Raw genomic sequence first — 17209 nt, forward strand, 5'->3', positions numbered from 1 at the left:
CGGCGCTATTCACACTAAGGATAATATTCAATTGTCAGTAGAGTAACCTTACCCCACCCTTCTAACACGTATAATTATGAACTCGCTTTGCTCTGAACCCACCGCGAAGTGAAAGTTCTAAGAGTTCCACTTGAACATAAAATACAATTCAAACTCGCACTTTTACACGGAAAATTCCCTAATTTCAAACACACATGAAATCCGTACAGGACTCTCACCTGTTTATAGAAATCATGCACCGTTAGCAAAATAACGACGTTATCCGTACAGGGCTCTCACCTGTTTATAGATATGAAACATGTACCCGTACAGGACTCTAACCTGTTTATAGATAATCATGCACCGACGTTAATTTTACCCTTCACTCAAGCTCGGATATAACTAATACTCTCATCACAGTGAGTTTTATGGAAGGCGCTTTGTCCCTATTCTCATGCTGCTTTAATTTCTTAGGAAACCCTCACTATACAAGATTCAGACCTAGCCCTAAAACTGTGCTGCTCGGCGACAACACTATGGTACACGGCGATACCTCTTGTGATACTCGGCGATATCACTACAAACAGAACAGATGGCTTGCGTGACTAATTTCTCACCACACAATCTATACCGGTATAGCTTACAGATAGCACTAAAAACAAACTTAACATGTGTTAAAACATCGATCCTATTTCCATACCATAATGTAACCCCTAGCAACCAACATATTACCTTGGTTACCTCTTAGCAACCATCAATTTCTGCTACCAGAGAATTGATCCAGCGGGCTATAGAAAATATATCATAAACTACGCTACCCAACTTCATAACCTATAAACAAAATTCTAAACTAAATATGGACCCATTTATAAACCTGATATATTTTGGGCCTACTGAATCAGGTGGTCAGAATAAATCTATATACACATTATCTACAAACTATATACATATTTATACATTTGCAGAAAGAATATTGTCATTAGAATAAAACCCTATCATTTAAATGACCACCATAGGCGACGTGATCTTGCTAATAGTAACCTACACTTCTGAATAACCAAGACCAGCTTGTTTGTCAAAAGTAAGATTTTATTTACTAAATTATGGTATATAAGTTGAAAGTTTTATAAATGAAATTTATTAGCAATAATGCAAGTATGATTATAATGAAATATGAGAAAATTATTATTTAAGCAATTGAAACAATTTTAAAGAAAATATATAAAGTTTAGCATTTCTAAAACCTAATTCCCTAACTAAGCTAAATAGATAGAAATTAAAGTAAAGTTCTTTGAGGATTCTTACGTGCTCCACGCAAAGTCCAGTAGCACATCACCCTCATCGGAAAGTCAGAAAGCAGCAGCCAGCCCATCCCTAAGGGCATGACTTTTTATACCTTTCTACGCTAACTGAACTAAGCAAAGGAAAGTTTTCAGAAATCCTCGACGTCCCATTGGCTGAGAGTGACAAGTGACATGTCACCCAGTTATCAAAAAGTTCCACCAAATCATATTTCATAGAGACCATTGTTCCTTCCACGTGAAGCCAGAAGCTTCCTCATGTTGCAACAAATGTATTAAGTCATTCTCGCAGCGTCCATTGACTTTCATTATACTTCCGCGGATGCCAAGTTAAGGATTGACAAAATGTTCACTTTCGACCTTGGCCATGTCCGACAGAATGATGTCAGCTCATCAGTTTTTGCTTTGTGAATGCAGCTTCAATAAACGTTTTAATTCAGAATGGGCGTCTCGTGACTTTCTGCAGAATTATATGTCAGCTCTTTTTCTGCGGTTCAAATGACTAGGCCCAAAAGCAAGCAACTTATGTTTTCTAGTATAAAACAAACACAAGAAAAGTATTAATGTAAGAAATAAAGTAGATTCTGTATCCACCCCATGGTTTACTAATTAATTAACCCACCCGATTAATCAAAATGTTACCTAGCCATTGCAAACAAATAAAGCAGCGTTTATATTTACCAGTCTCCGTTATTCCATGAGACCCATATGCACCTAGAATAGTAGAAATGACATCACACAGACAAGGAAAAGCAAAACAAGCACATGCTTCTTTTAAGTTTGCAGCAATTAGTAATGACAAAAACGAAAACAATAAATTATTTTATTATTTTGCACGAACAAAAAGATGCAACATTTATGCACGTTTATGAGCACACATGTTAGTCCCCCCACGTGTAAAGTTTAATCTAAGTTGTATTAGCACGACATATCACAAATCATTAATAATTTTATTCATGTTATGGAAATGTGACTTTGCGAGTTTAAACAAAATTTTGTTTTCTATCTCGCTCCATCAACAGCTCCACAGATGCACCCACCACACAGCTCCACTGATGCACCCACCAAGCTCCACCGACACAGCTCCACCGATGCACCCACCACACAGCTCCACCGAGGCACCCACCACACAGCCCTACCGATGCACCCACCACACATTTCCACCGATGCACCCACCACACAGCTCCACCGACACAGCTCCACCGATGCACCCACCACACAGCTCCACCGATGCACCCACCACACAGCTCCACCGATGCAGCCACCACACAGCTCCACCGACACTGCTCCACCGATGCACCCACCACCCAGCTCCACCGATGCACCCACCACACAGCTCCACCGATGCAGCCACCACAAAGCTCCACCGACACAGCTCCACCGATGCACCCACCACCCAGCTCCACCGATGCACCCACTACACAGCTCCACCGACACAGCTCCACCGATGCACCCACCACACAGCTCCACCGATGCACCCACCACACAGCTCCACCGATGCACCCACCACACAGCTCCACCGATGCACCCACCACACAGCTCCACCAATGCACCCACCACACAGCTCCACCGATGCTGCCACCACACAGCTCTACCGACACAGCTCCACCGATGCAGCCACCACCCAGCTCCACCGATGCAGCCACCACACAGCTCCACCGATGCAGCCACCACACAGCTCCACCGACACAGCTCCACCGATGCACCCACCACACAGCTCCACCGACACAGCTCCACCGATGCACCCACCTCACAGCTCCACCGATGCACCCACCACACAGCTCCACCGATGCAGCCACCACACAGCTCAACCGACACAGCACCACCGATGCACCCACCACCCAGCTCCACCGATGCAGCCACCACACAGCTCAACCGACACAGCACCACCGATGCACCCACCACCCAGCTCCACCGATGCACCACCACACAGCTCCACCGATGCACCCACCACACAGCTCCACCGAGGCACCCACCACACAGCTCCACCGAGGCACCCACCACACCGCTCCACCATGGCACCCACCACACCGCTCCACCATGGCACCCACCACACAGCTCCACCATGGCACCCACCACACAGCTCCACCGATGCCCCACCACACAGCTCCACCGATGCCCCACCACACAGCTCCACCGATGCCCCCACCACACAGCTCCACCGATGCACCCACCACACAGCTCCACAGATGCACCCACCACACAGCTCCACTGATGCACCCACTAAGCTCCACCTACACAGCTCCACTGAGGCACCCACCACACAGCTCCACTGAGGCACCCACCACACAGCTCCACTGAGGCACCCACCACCCAGCTCCACCGAGGCACCCACCACCCAGCTCCACCGATGCACCCACCACCCAGCTCCACCGATGCACCCACCACCCAGCTCCACCGATGCACCCACCACACAGCTCCACCGATGCAGCCACCACAAAGCTCCACCGACACAGCTCCACCGATGCACCCAGCTCCACCGATGCACCCACCACACAGCTCCACCGACACAGCTCCACCGATGCACCCACCACACAGCTCCACCGATGCACCCACCACACAGCTCCACCGATGCACCCACCACACAGCTCCACCGATGCTGCCACCACACAGCTCTACCGACACAGCTCAACCGATGCAGCCACCACCCAGCTCCACCGATGCACCCACCACACAGCTCCACCGACACAGCTCCACCGATGCACCCACCACACAGCTCCACCAATGCACCCACCACACAGCTCCACCAATGCACCCACCACACAGCTCCACCGATGCTGCCACCACACAGCTCCACCGACACAGCTCCACCACACAGCTCCACCGATGCCCCCACCACACAGCTCCACCGATGCACCCACCACACAGCTCCACAGATGCACCCACCACACAGCTCCACTGATGCACCCACTAAGCTCCACCTACACAGCTCCACTGAGGCACCCACCACACAGCTCCACTGAGGCACCCACCACACAGCTCCACTGAGGCACCCACCACCCAGCTCCACCGAGGCACCCACCACCCAGCTCCACCGATGCACCCACCACCCAGCTCCACCGATGCACCCACCACCCAGCTCCACCGATGCACCCACCACACAGCTCCACCGATGCAGCCACCACAAAGCTCCACCGACACAGCTCCACCGATGCACCCAGCTCCACCGATGCACCCACCACACAGCTCCACCGACACAGCTCCACCGATGCACCCACCACACAGCTCCACCGATGCACCCACCACACAGCTCCACCGATGCACCCACCACACAGCTCCACCGATGCTGCCACCACACAGCTCTACCGACACAGCTCAACCGATGCAGCCACCACCCAGCTCCACCGATGCACCCACCACACAGCTCCACCGACACAGCTCCACCGATGCACCCACCACACAGCTCCACCAATGCACCCACCACACAGCTCCACCAATGCACCCACCACACAGCTCCACCGATGCTGCCACCACACAGCTCCACCGACACAGCTCCACCGACACAGCTCCACCGATGCACCCACCACCCAGCTCCACCGATGCACACACCACACAGCTCCACCGACACAGCTCCACCGATGCACCCACCACACAGCTCCACCGATGCACCCACCACACAGCTCCACCGAGGCACCCACCATACAAATCCACCAAGGCACCCACCACACAGCTCCACAGATGCATCCACCACACAGCTCCACCGAGGCACCCACCACACAGCTCCACAGATGCACCCACCACACAGCTCCGCCGATGCACCCACCACACAGCTCCGCCGATGCACCCACCACACAACTCCGCCGAGGCACCCACCATACAGCTCCACCGATGCTCCAACTAAGCTCCACCAATGCACCCACCACACAGCTCCACCAATGCACCCACTAAGCTCCACCGATGCACACACCACTCAGCGGCACCACAGCATCACTCAGCAGCACCACAGCATCACTCAGCAGCACCACAGCATCACTCAGCAGCACCACAGCATCACTCAGCAGCACCACAGCATCACTCAGCAGCACCACAGCATCACTCAGCAGCACCACAGCATCACTCAGCAGCACCACAGCATCACTCCGCAGCACCACAGCATCACTCCGCAGCACCACAGCATCACTCCGCAGCACCACAGCATCACTCCGCAGCACCACAGCATCACTCCGCAGCACCACAGCATCACTCAGCAGCACCACAGCATCACTCAGCAGCACCACAGCATCACTCAGCAGCACCACAGCATCACTCCGCAGCACCACAGCATCACTCCGCAGCACCACAGCATCACTCCGCAGCACCACAGCATCACTCCGCAGCACCACAGCATCACTCCGCAGCACCACAGCATCACTCAGCAGCACCACAGCATCACTCAGCAGCACCACAGCATCACTCAGCAGCACCACAGCATCACTCAGCAGCACCACAGCATCACTCAGCAGCACCACAGCATCACTCCGCAGCACCACAGCATCACTCCGCAGCACCACAGCATCACTCAGCGCAACCACAGCATCACTGGTTCAAATATGTTCTTTCAATGTTTCAAACTGTTTTCAAGCTTTCACGCTTTATTACAAATCACAAAAAGATGTTAATATTTCACTTCTGTTATTGGATTTTCGTCACAATAAAAAACACTGAACATAATCTTCACAAAAGTTATTTACAAAAGTTTAAGCTATTGCCATTACAAATTAAATAAATTAAGTATAAATTATTTAAAAAAATTAAAAGCCATTGTTATTTGTAATATCAATACATCTAAGTCACGTAAATACAAAACATGTTGCATTACAAATGCTATAGGTGTCACATTTGCAAAAGTTATAACTATTGGCATTGTAAATGACAAAGCTAATAATTTAGCTATTTTAAAAAATAACTCATAAATAAAAAAAAATCATTTATAAGACCAATAGCTCAAACTTTCCTAATGCGAGCCCTATTGCATTTTCAATGCTTGTTCTTTAGTGGAATAGCCATGAGTTATTGTTTTGTTTTTGGTATTTCAATCATTTGCTTTTGCAAAGCTGATAGCTACTAAGTGAGAGCTGCTGTGAGGTGCTGCAACTTATGTCACGCGGTGCCACGCAGGTTTGGGTCTGGTGGAGTGTGTGCCATGGTGGGACAGGATCATTATGTCATAGAGTGCTTCACTGTGAGTGGTCAGTATAGTGGTGCCCGTCTGAGATTGGGAGTTACTGTTTTTGCGTATTGCATTGTGATTTGCTGAGTACTACCACTTAGTTCAACTGAAATGTATTAATTTTGTGATGAGCCATACACAGGGTAAATATGAAAATGTTCAAGAAATTGAGTGCTTTGTTTAATGATGGTGTGAGAATACTTGTTAATGAAGGCGAGGAGGCCCCTCCAGAGGGCACATCGGCAAATTACATGGCAACCAAGGTTAGTCACAACATGTGTATCTGGGCCAAACAATGGAATAAGATCACAGCAAATGAAGAGTCCTTGCAGTTTCCCCCACATGATCCCTCCTTTACTTTGAGAATAACTGAGAATTGGAGGCAAGTGTTGTAAGAGATGAACGCTCTACTGAGATCTGCACAATATGAGGCTTTGAATGCATGAGAACAAACCGCACAAGTGAAGAGAAGGAGAAATATCAGACCAAAACAAATAATACAGCCGGTAATCGGATGGAAGGGAGATTAGATGCAGAAAAACAAGAATGGAGGAAGCACTTAACTGTGGGGTTATAAGGATGTATCCTGCATTAAAGAGGGACAGAGCACAGAGGAAGAAAGTATCTGAGGGGGTGGAATTCAAGGAAAGAAAGATGAGAACTAGTGATAGTGGTTCTAGTGATGACTTTTAGATAATCTGTTGGCTTCTCAATCGCCTCTGTATAATGTTGTTCATCAGACTGGAGGGAATCAACAGCCCGTAGGACCCCCACAGACTGTAGACAAAGGTGCAAGTGCTCCAGTTGATCAAGATCTCCCCCGAGAGAGGTTTGTTGCCCTTTGTTGCGTCAGCTCCACTATCAGGAGCCCTGAGTACTAACGTCATTGCCACAGCCTAAGGCAGAGGTCTTCAAACTTTTGATGCCGAGACCCCCCTGTCAAACATTTTTAGGCGTAAGGACCCCCTCCTGACAAAAATGTCTGGAGTCTGGTACTCCTCATCCTCGACTACCATAAACGTCCCCAATTCCCATGGCAAAGCAATGAAACGTTTGCGCACAGAATACCTGCAACTACAGACACTCCTTGCCCCTTTTTTCTTGACCGCACTTGCGGGTTCATGTTTTCTGTTTGTGACTGCTTGCCGGTTTTTCCCTTTGTCTTCCCAGTCTATGGGGGTCATTAAGATGACGGACAGACCACCGCCGGCCCGGCGGTCCTTCTGCCCTCACGAAGCACATTACCACCACCAAATTAGGATGCTGGTGGGTACTGCGGCAGTCGGAAAGTGTGTCCGCCGTTTCACTGCCAAAGGTAATCATTCCGATTGCCCTGTGGAGGGTGCAGAGCGCCTGAAATGGTGGCGGTGCCTAGCAGGCTCTTTCCACCATATCAGGATGTGGGTAAACAAAGGCCTTTCCATGGTGGCGATGCAACCATGGAAAGGCTGGCTGGGATTGGGTGGGGGGGGTGGTGTCGCTGCACTGGGGGATACCCCTGGTACCCCCCTCATTTCGATGCACCAAGTGGCAGGCATCGCGTGGTGCCTGCCACGTAGTGCAGCGAAAGGCTGTGCACGCACTTTTGACATTGGGTGCGGTGCTGCAATGTCAAAAGCTTAGGATGCGCTCACCAGTATGGCGGGCGCATCCTAATCGCAGTGGTGGGACCACCGCATGTCTGGCGGGTGGTCCCAGCACCGCAACAATGGCGGGCGGACATCGTAATGAACCCCTATGTGTTTTCCCTCTCTGACATGTAAATATCTGGTACAGAAAAATAAGTGCTGGTATCCAAAAATAAGTGCCTATGTTCCTCACTGGTAACCACTGGATCAAATTAAGCACTGATGCCAAACAAGTTTGGCTCTCAGGAATCAATAGCCAAATTAGAGTCACAGACCGTTGTCTCATATTTGTTGTGTTTAAGACGCTGGGCAAGCGCTTAATTTGTAATATACATAAGAGTAGCGGCCCACATTTTTTCTTTGGAGTCTACAGCTAGTGCTATACTGAATGCTGTGCTTACTGATCACCAGGGATCCTAGTCTTGATTCCACCTGTTTTTTTTTTTTTACCACCACCCTTCTTTCCGTGTCTCTTTAACTCACTTTTGCAGGTTTATTTTCACACGTATTTTCTCCATTTGTCACCACTTTCTATTGTCTTCCCCTTTCTCCTTTTCTTTTTATCGGTCAGAACGTGATGAAAAACAGTCCCCAAATATTAATGCATATATAGTGTGAACTCCTTCTCTGGTAGAACAAGCATTTGTAATGCAATAGGTCTCACATTTTAGACACTTTGACCTATTAGTATTGTAAATGACAATGCCATTTATTTATGTGTTTACAAAGCACCTGAAATAATAAAAGGCATTGTCATTTACAATACCAATAGGTCAAAGTTTCTAAAATGAGAGACCTATTGCATTGCAAATGCTTGTTTTTCTGTCTCCTTACTGGCCTTCAACACCTTCTCCGGGATAGCAAGCACTAAGTAAATATATTTACAATTAGAAGCACGCATTTCACAGCTCGTCACAAAGCTTCCAGTGATTCCATCACTGAAAGCCAGTACTGGCTCCCAATCATTCTTTACAACTGCAAATTGCCCTTTGCATTTTCAGATTAACTCAGCGTATATTTCCATCCCTTTCAGGCAAGGGTACTGGAAGGAAACTTTGTTTAGCTGTCTGATCAGCTCCGGTTTCACAGCACAAGTGAACACTTCTTGAATGGCATTGGCATTACAGCTTTAAGTACTTTCATTTCATAAACTGTCTGGGTCGTTTTATTTTTTTACAAGAGTTCAAGAAGTGAGGCCCGGGAATGCGCGACCCCCTTACAAGGGCTCCACGGCCCCCCTGGGGGTCGCGCCCCACAGATTGAAGACCTCTGGCCTAAGGTATATATATAGAGTTATAATCGTCTCTGCTCCACCAAGCATTGGTGCCACCTTATATTCAGGAGCACAACTTGAATAGGAGCAAACCCAGTTGTGAGTATGCCTGTTGCAGAGATTGACGATAGTCACGAGTCAGAAACCCCAGAGGGGGATGCTCCAATAGGAGCCTTGGATATTTTGAGAACTAAGGCAGAATTTGAAGAAATTTTTGAAGGAATTCTAAAGTTATGATTTATAGATGGGTACAACATAGAGGAACTCATGTTTCTCTGTAAAGAAGCTGCTAGGTGTGCTGTGAGACTCATAGAATTCTAGAAGGAGTAGCCCCAGAGTTTGGGGTTAAATCAGAATCTACATAAGAATTTCAAGATGTTCATAGGTTAGGTGATTATCAGAAATATGAAAGCACCTGGACTAAAATTACACCTAAGGGAATTAGTTGGTAACATCCAAAGCTGGAGTGATGCACAAACAAGTTAAACATTGATGGGCTCATAAGAAAAATAAAAAGACAAAACAAGATGATGCTGGAGGACTAGATGGTAAGAGTAGACAAAAAGTGCACAGTGTTCAAAGCTTACCCATTGAGAGAGGTGCATGGGGTAGATATGTGCACCTCACTGAATTATGACAACAAAAGGGTATCGAAATAGCACACCTAACAGCTTCAAATACATTTAAGAGGACTATGTTCCCTAAAGAGACATGAAAGCATCCAACCATTGTAAAAATAGTCATGATTCAATCGAACCCATGGCTGCACAATAAATACAAGGATTATGCAGAGAAAGCAAAGACATGCCCAGAATTACTTTAAACTGAGAAACATCAATCGAATCAAAATGAATTTTTTCTTGTTGATTTCCACCATAAACCAGAGAAATCACATATGTATGAAATATAATTAAACATGAGTGTATATTAGAACCGTCACCTGCCTTTACATCCTCGGGAATCCTGTTCCTTTCTGCACGAGAACAGCTGTACAACTAACTCTGTTTACACTTAACCAGTTGTGCCAGAACAATTTCCAACTCAGTTCGATGGCCTTGGTAAAAAAAAGATGCCCTCTCGACTAAATCTGGTCATATAACTCAATATATTCTGATGACTTTGCTTTAAGTTAAGTATCAAATTATCTAATGAAGGAGAATCTCGTTTTCTAGCAAACTATTTTTAAATCTGGTTACAAAAAGCAGAAAAAATTGCAAAACAAAGGATCATTTCTCTCTAACAATGGAATACTCAAACTGGCCACATTTTCACCCAGATATGAAAGAAAGGGGACAACTTGGTTTGCTCTGGCCACACAAAAAAATGTAACTGAAAATGATTAAGGAAAAAAGCACATTTCTTTGACTCTCAAGAGAACCTCTCTCGAAGTGCTAAAGGTATAGTTGGGATCAGTGAGAACAAGGTAACAAAGTCCATAAATCTCAACTCTTATTATCTGTGGGAAAAGGTACTTGACTCACGTCTTTCTTCTCTTTCTTTAACAAATTGCCTATTTCCTGGTAACTAACTATATGGAGTGGTGTATTCTCTGATTTAACCACACTACTTCTAGTTGTAATTTAGTTATGATTTTGAATATCTGAGACAGAGAAGTGTCCTAATCCTTGGTTCGTGATGGATAATAATGTGGGTTAGGCAATCTATCAAGCTGCACTAACATTGCTAACAGGAAACAACCCAAACAATGCTCTTTTCCTTCTCTCGCCATCCCCAGCAGTGACCACATGTACGGGAACAGTAGGGCCAGTTGTAGAAGTCGGATAAAGGGGAATTGGATGTAAAGAAGATAGAAAACCACCACTTTGCCTCAGAAATTCAGCAGCTCCATTAGGTCTTCGGAAAGTACTAGAGCCATACTAGACAAATAGATATATTAAGTGACTTGTCATTTAGAGTTTTAAGAGTTGTTGGAATTGTGAAAGGCTATATGCCTGTGTAACCAACTCTCTATACTTCGAAATGAGACTAGTAACTCATGAAAACTAAACATACAAAACATAAGTATCTCAAATATACACGTACACTTGTATTTATCCCTACATTTTAGATAACTACCACAAGGTGTGTTTCTACACACTCGCTTTTGGAGACTTGACTTGAATTGACTTCTGTAGAAATGCAAAATAACTGTTACTGTTAATATCCTGTTGCTCCCTAACCTTAGCAATTGTAACATATAATATAATACCTTGCACATGACTTTGATAAATACATATGAAATAATGCACTTTAAGAATCCTCGAAAGACTGAGTTCCACTTACTAGTCCCTAAAGCTCTACGGTCTTCCTTCCTCAATGATGACAAATTACAAGCCCTGTAGCGCTTCCATAAAACTATAAAGTCTCGCTAAATCCCTGGGCTTCATATTAGATAAATAGCAAAATGAGACTTCCACAAAAATCACTAAAAGTCCCAATTCCAAATGACACTGCTCTGAATTTCAGACCTTTTTAGCCATACACATAACTTAAAACCTGACGTCCAGGTTCTGAGGATGTCCTGTATTGAGTGTGGTATTTGCCTAGACCACTCTCCAATCTGTTGTACACTCAGATGCCAGTCTTATTACCCACACAAGAAATCACTAAATCCATTCAATGGTAAACATTTGTATCTGACACAAAAACTGCTCACCTCATGTAAACGAAAAAACAACCAGAATTTGGAGGGCTTTACCCATTCACATAAAATGTGGGCCCTCACTTCAAATCTTCAAATCCATTGTAAATAAGCATCTTCGATGGGGCTTAACACTCACACTTCAGGTCCAAGCCCAGCCATTCCATGCAAAAGCCCTCCCCAGTTTCTTTTTATCCTATGGGTTTAAATGCTTCTATTTATTCTATGGGATTAAATGCTGCTAAGGTAATGATGTGCATTTTCTACACTATAACATGTACTAGATGTCTACTCCTATCGTGCCCTCAAGGTCCAGCCACCATCCACGCCTTCTTATTCTAGTTCTCTCTCCTCTCACTGTCATCCATGTATATATATATATCTCTGACCACTAATGTATGTATACTTTTCTGAGCACACTGGTTTGTATTTAGGCCGTCAATCGCTGGTCCTTTGGTGTTGTATGTGGTTATTGTAAATCCCACTCGTTTGCAGATTGAATGCACCCTTGTATCTAAAGCCATCTGCCACACCTCATGGTTTAGTAGTGATTACTTGTGATGGAAAAAAAAATCATTTTTTATGTAAGTTTATGTGATGACAACTTTTATGTTTTTTTCTATCATTGACACCGAATAAAGTTGAAATTGATTGATTGATAGTGATCTATGAAAAAACGAGCCAATAAATAACATGGATAACGTGTCAGCGAGACTGCAGTGATGACTGGTTTAAAGAGACTGTTAATTAAACCACTGAATGTGGCATCTTGAAGACATGGAAATCTGAAAGTAATTCAAGAAATGTAAGTTGGTTAGAGGACGCGACTGCTCAAGCAGCTGTGGAGAAAGGCAAGCATACACTATACAAACTTGATTGAACATGCCAAATATTCAAATACATTTATGGTTGTGTGTTACTTTTTGAATAGGTGAGGCTTGTATTGATAATGCTGGCATCAGCTGTTATGTGCACGAATTATTTTACTTTGGAAATAGGTATTGTCGTCTTTTGTATGCTTTTCCTGTGTTATTGTTATATTAGGAGTGTTTACAGCCCGAAATGCTTTATTGATATTTTACTGGTTCCACCCTAGATAAAATATTGTGCATAGGTTACTTTGCACAGTGTTTGCCCACTCTCTCAATAGCAAAAACTTCAAAATGTGACACCTCAGGGTTGTGTCAACTATGGTCCTTCTTAGGGTGAACTGAACTGTGAGATAATAAAAGCAGGAGAACTGAGGGGTTATAAGGGTTGGACATTAATGTTGGGTACATTACAGTCGAGGCATCTTCAGGCAATGAAAATTACAGGAATGTCTCAACTTATCTGGCACTCTGGGTGGAATAAATATTTGGCCATCCCCGCTTTTCCTTCTGCCATCCATTTAGCTACAACCCTGAGTAAGAGTTCATAAGTTGTACCTCCCTTGGTGGCTATCGCACAAAAACGTCCCCTATCCCTGGTGGAAGGGAATTCCAGATTCTAAGCATGCTTCCAGTGAAGGAGTGTGTGTGTGATCTTTATTTCTTGAATCTAGGCAGTTCCAGCAGTAGCGCATATTTCCTACACTGCCAGCATGTGAGTTGTGCATATGACCTACATAGCCAGTGTGTGAGTAGCGCATATGGCATATGCAGCCAGTGTATGATTGCTTCCAGACCAGGTCAGTTTTTTGCTCACGGTACCTCGGAGTCCCAAGGTGAAGCGATTTGTTTCTAATAGAGGCTGACGTGAAAAAAGGATTTTGCTTCAAGCAGGAGCCATTCTAGTCTATTGAGTGAAGGTGCTGTGGTCGAAGCGTGGTTCTCATGAGATGAGTCTGGCTGTTGCACAGAAAGGGGCCGTCATGGGAACGAGATGGGTTTTCGGTGAGCCAGTTAGAGTCATATTTCCATAGTTCAGTCTAGATACACCCAAGGTTTGTATCACATTTGTTAGGTCCCTCTTGGTTATGATGGGGGTTACCTTTTGGAGGAAACTGAGATTGTACAAGGCATGTTTCACCGTGGAGTTAATGTAAGCAGTCATGTTCAGGCTCTTGTTTAGTGTGATTCCAAGCGATTTGGTGCAGCTAATGATTATAGGGCTGCAGATGACAACATCAAGGTGAGTGATCCAGCCTTGGATTGGCGAGGAGTTGCCTTGTGGAGAGATTAGGAAGAATCTGGTGGGGGGGGGAGGGGGCAGAGCTTTACGTGAAATATATAGCCAGTGTTATACCTTTTTTAGGGTTTGGTTGAGGACATCACTGAGAGAGAAGATTTTAGGTAGAGTTGATTGCCATCTACTTATAGGTGAAATCGCAGTCAGGGCTTGGTGTTAAGGTTGAAGAGAGTGGGTGATACAATTGAGACTTGGGCGATTCATTGGTTTATTGGGAATGAGTTTGAGAGTGAACCTTTTAGTTTAATTATCAGTGAGATTTTACTGAAGTATGAAGTAAACCTGTTTAAAACTGTGCTGTTGATACCCATACATGATTTAAGGTTGTTTATGAGCGTGTTGTGGTTGACCAAGTTGAACACCGATGAGGGGCTGAGGAGCATAAGTAGGCAAGAGTCCCCTGTATTCACCATCCTAAAGAGGTCATTGGTGATGGTGAGGATGGCTCTTTCCAAAATGCAGACCACCCTGAAACCTGACTGAAAGATGCTGAGTAAATCATGAGCTTCAAATGTTGACTGAGGTGGAACAGTATGCATTTTGCAAGGACTTTGGCCAAGAAGAGTGGGTTGGTCAAATGCAGAAGTTCTTCAAATCTTTAGGATCTACTCTTGGTTTCTTGAGGAGCAGTGTGGCAAGTAGTCTGAGATATTTCCTTAGGATTCTGAGTTGTTGATTATTTTGGTCCAAAGAAGTGTGATGAGGTGGCTGAGTTCCTTGATTAAGGATGAGGGAATAGTTCCAGCTATGTAAGTCACTGGATTCAGGTCTGATATCACTTAGATGAGTTTGTCTTCTGCAAGTGCCTTGAATTCATGCCATGCAATGTTGTTCTGGGGCGGAAATGGGGATTGCATGGTGGTTTTGTCGGTTTTGATCCCCAGGTTTTGGTGTGCAGTAACTGAAGGCCCATTGTTATCAGAGTAGTTGGTCAGAGTGTTTAATCTTCACAATCTTGTCAGCAAAGAAAGTTGAGAAGTCCGCATAGTGGTCCACTGTAGCAGATGTTTTCAGAATTGTGAAAGGGATGCTTGTTCCCTGATGATGTTGCGGAGTTTATTGGGGCAGTTTCTGGCCCTATCTATTTGGAATTGGAAGAAGGTGCCTTTAGTTTTGAAGATGTGTTTTTTGTACCCATAGTTGACTGACGTTTGAAGATGGGCAGTCTTGTCTAAATCTTCTCTCAGTCAGTCAGAGGTTTATCCTCTCTTCATTTAGCTCCTTGTTGCACCAGAAACAAATGGGTTGTTCCTGAGTCTCTTGAGTTTTAATGGGGTGACTTGGTTGAGTATGTCAGATATTATTTCTTGTTAGTGTGAGGTCAGCTCATTTACAGTATGCTGATCATCAGGTGATTGAAAACGAGAGCCCAGTATTTTTGACCTAGCTTTTAGGCGTATGTTAAGAACTGGGGCAGGGAGAAATTTGGTCACAAGGAGTTAGTCCGGGGGATACTGGCTTCTTGTGGTGTTCCTCCTCGGGTAATGCACATTATCCTGCACAGTGACAAGAGGTACGGTGCTTCTTTTTAGGTCTCGCCTACGCAGCGCGCATGTGCTGCATAGGAGAGAACTAATGCCATCGGCACAGCTTTTTCAGCAAAGACGTGCACGCATTGCAAGTGTTGCATTGCTTGCAATGCCAACTCGTGCACGTCAGGAGATTTCCTTGCGGGAGCGCGCGGCGCCATCTGGTGGCACCATATGGTCGCACGCTCCCACAAGGACATTGCGCATGCCCTCTCCCCTGCTGCTGAGGCGCGCGCCTTGTTTTTCTTGCATGGCTCGCAAACACTTTCACTTTCACGGCCGCTTTGCTCTAGAAACTTTGTCCAGACATGGCGGCACCCTCCTTCTCATTATACCTTTGGGTGAGCGCCCTATGCTTTTTTTCACCTTTGTCCAAGACTCTTTGATCCCTTCTCGCTAGCTGGCTTTAATTCAAGTTATCTTATCACTCGTCATGAGCCTTCTTCTTCCCCCATGCACAACCTTTTATTTTATTTGTGTACATGTTATTTTATTATTTTTCTTTTTACTTATTTTGCGTTGTTGCATTGCTGTGCAGAAGAGTCTGACACCTCGTAATGAGGGCATTACTCTAGGTACTTAGCATAATTTCAACATGGCAGCACTTTTCAACCTTCATAGATTTCTTTCTGAGCCCGCCGTCTTTCCCTTTCACGTATTTCAATATGGCGGCCGCTGTTGCCTGAGCTCGATCGTTGGTATGCTCACTATAGATATAGAAATACTGGAAGTAGCTTGGCTCCCGACAGGCCATTCCACGGAAACAGCCGTACAGTCCTGTTTCTCGGCCCCACCTCAGACTGCTTTTGTCTCCAGTGGAAGTACCGTTTCCGTTACTGCCAACGTGACCTGTTTTCGTGTGACTAGGACTCCGTCCCAGCTCGCTTGCCACAACACACCCTTGTTCTCGCCTCTGGCCGTTCCTTGCTGCTGTCGCCACTCTGTGCGGCCAGGTGCGACCTACCACCTGAGAATATTTTTTAATGCAGGTAACCCCTCCTACTTACCTGCCATGTTCCATTTCTCATTCAGGCGATTGTTTAACTATTTTCACGTACCTAGCCTATACCCTTTATTTTAGAATCTCTTTACATCTCTGCTGCTGTATTGGAGTTACACCGCATTACTACTTCCCACGGTAAGACTCTAATAATATTGTAATGCTGCGTGAGCTATGCCTCTGTCGCTCTACCCTGGGACATTCTTTTCCCACGGTGAGGTCTGCCTCCCCGCACCCTGGCTCCTGCAACTTTGTTCCCTGTCTCTTTTGACCCTATGCACTCATGCCTGGCTATCACCCGAGTATGTAACCCTTCCTCACCAGGCTGCTTCCTGATATTTCCATCAAGCCTCTCGAAGGGCTGCACGGACATATCTGTACTTTGCATCCTATCCATTATGGTGGCATCGGGGGAGCGGCTGATAGCGGTCGAGATCCGCGAGAGGGTGATGTTAGCCAGAAGCGCTTAGGGTAGTACACTGTGACGCCGGTGGCTCCTGGTATATGAGGGAATTCTATTCATAACAAGCATTGGCATAG

At 45.6% G+C, this 17209-nt stretch overlaps 1 protein-coding gene across 2 annotated transcripts in view; it reads right to left on the reverse strand.

Moving 5' to 3' along the window:
• The window catches only part of STPG1 (sperm tail PG-rich repeat containing 1), a 351715-nt gene that overhangs the window by 313502 nt on the left and 21004 nt on the right, over positions 1 to 17209 (reverse strand). The gene's annotated exons all lie outside the window — the stretch shown is intronic.

Source organism: Lissotriton helveticus, chromosome 3_1 (assembly GCF_964261635.1).
Source record: "Lissotriton helveticus chromosome 3_1, aLisHel1.1, whole genome shotgun sequence".
In the NCBI taxonomy this organism is placed as follows: domain Eukaryota; kingdom Metazoa; phylum Chordata; class Amphibia; order Caudata; family Salamandridae; genus Lissotriton; species Lissotriton helveticus.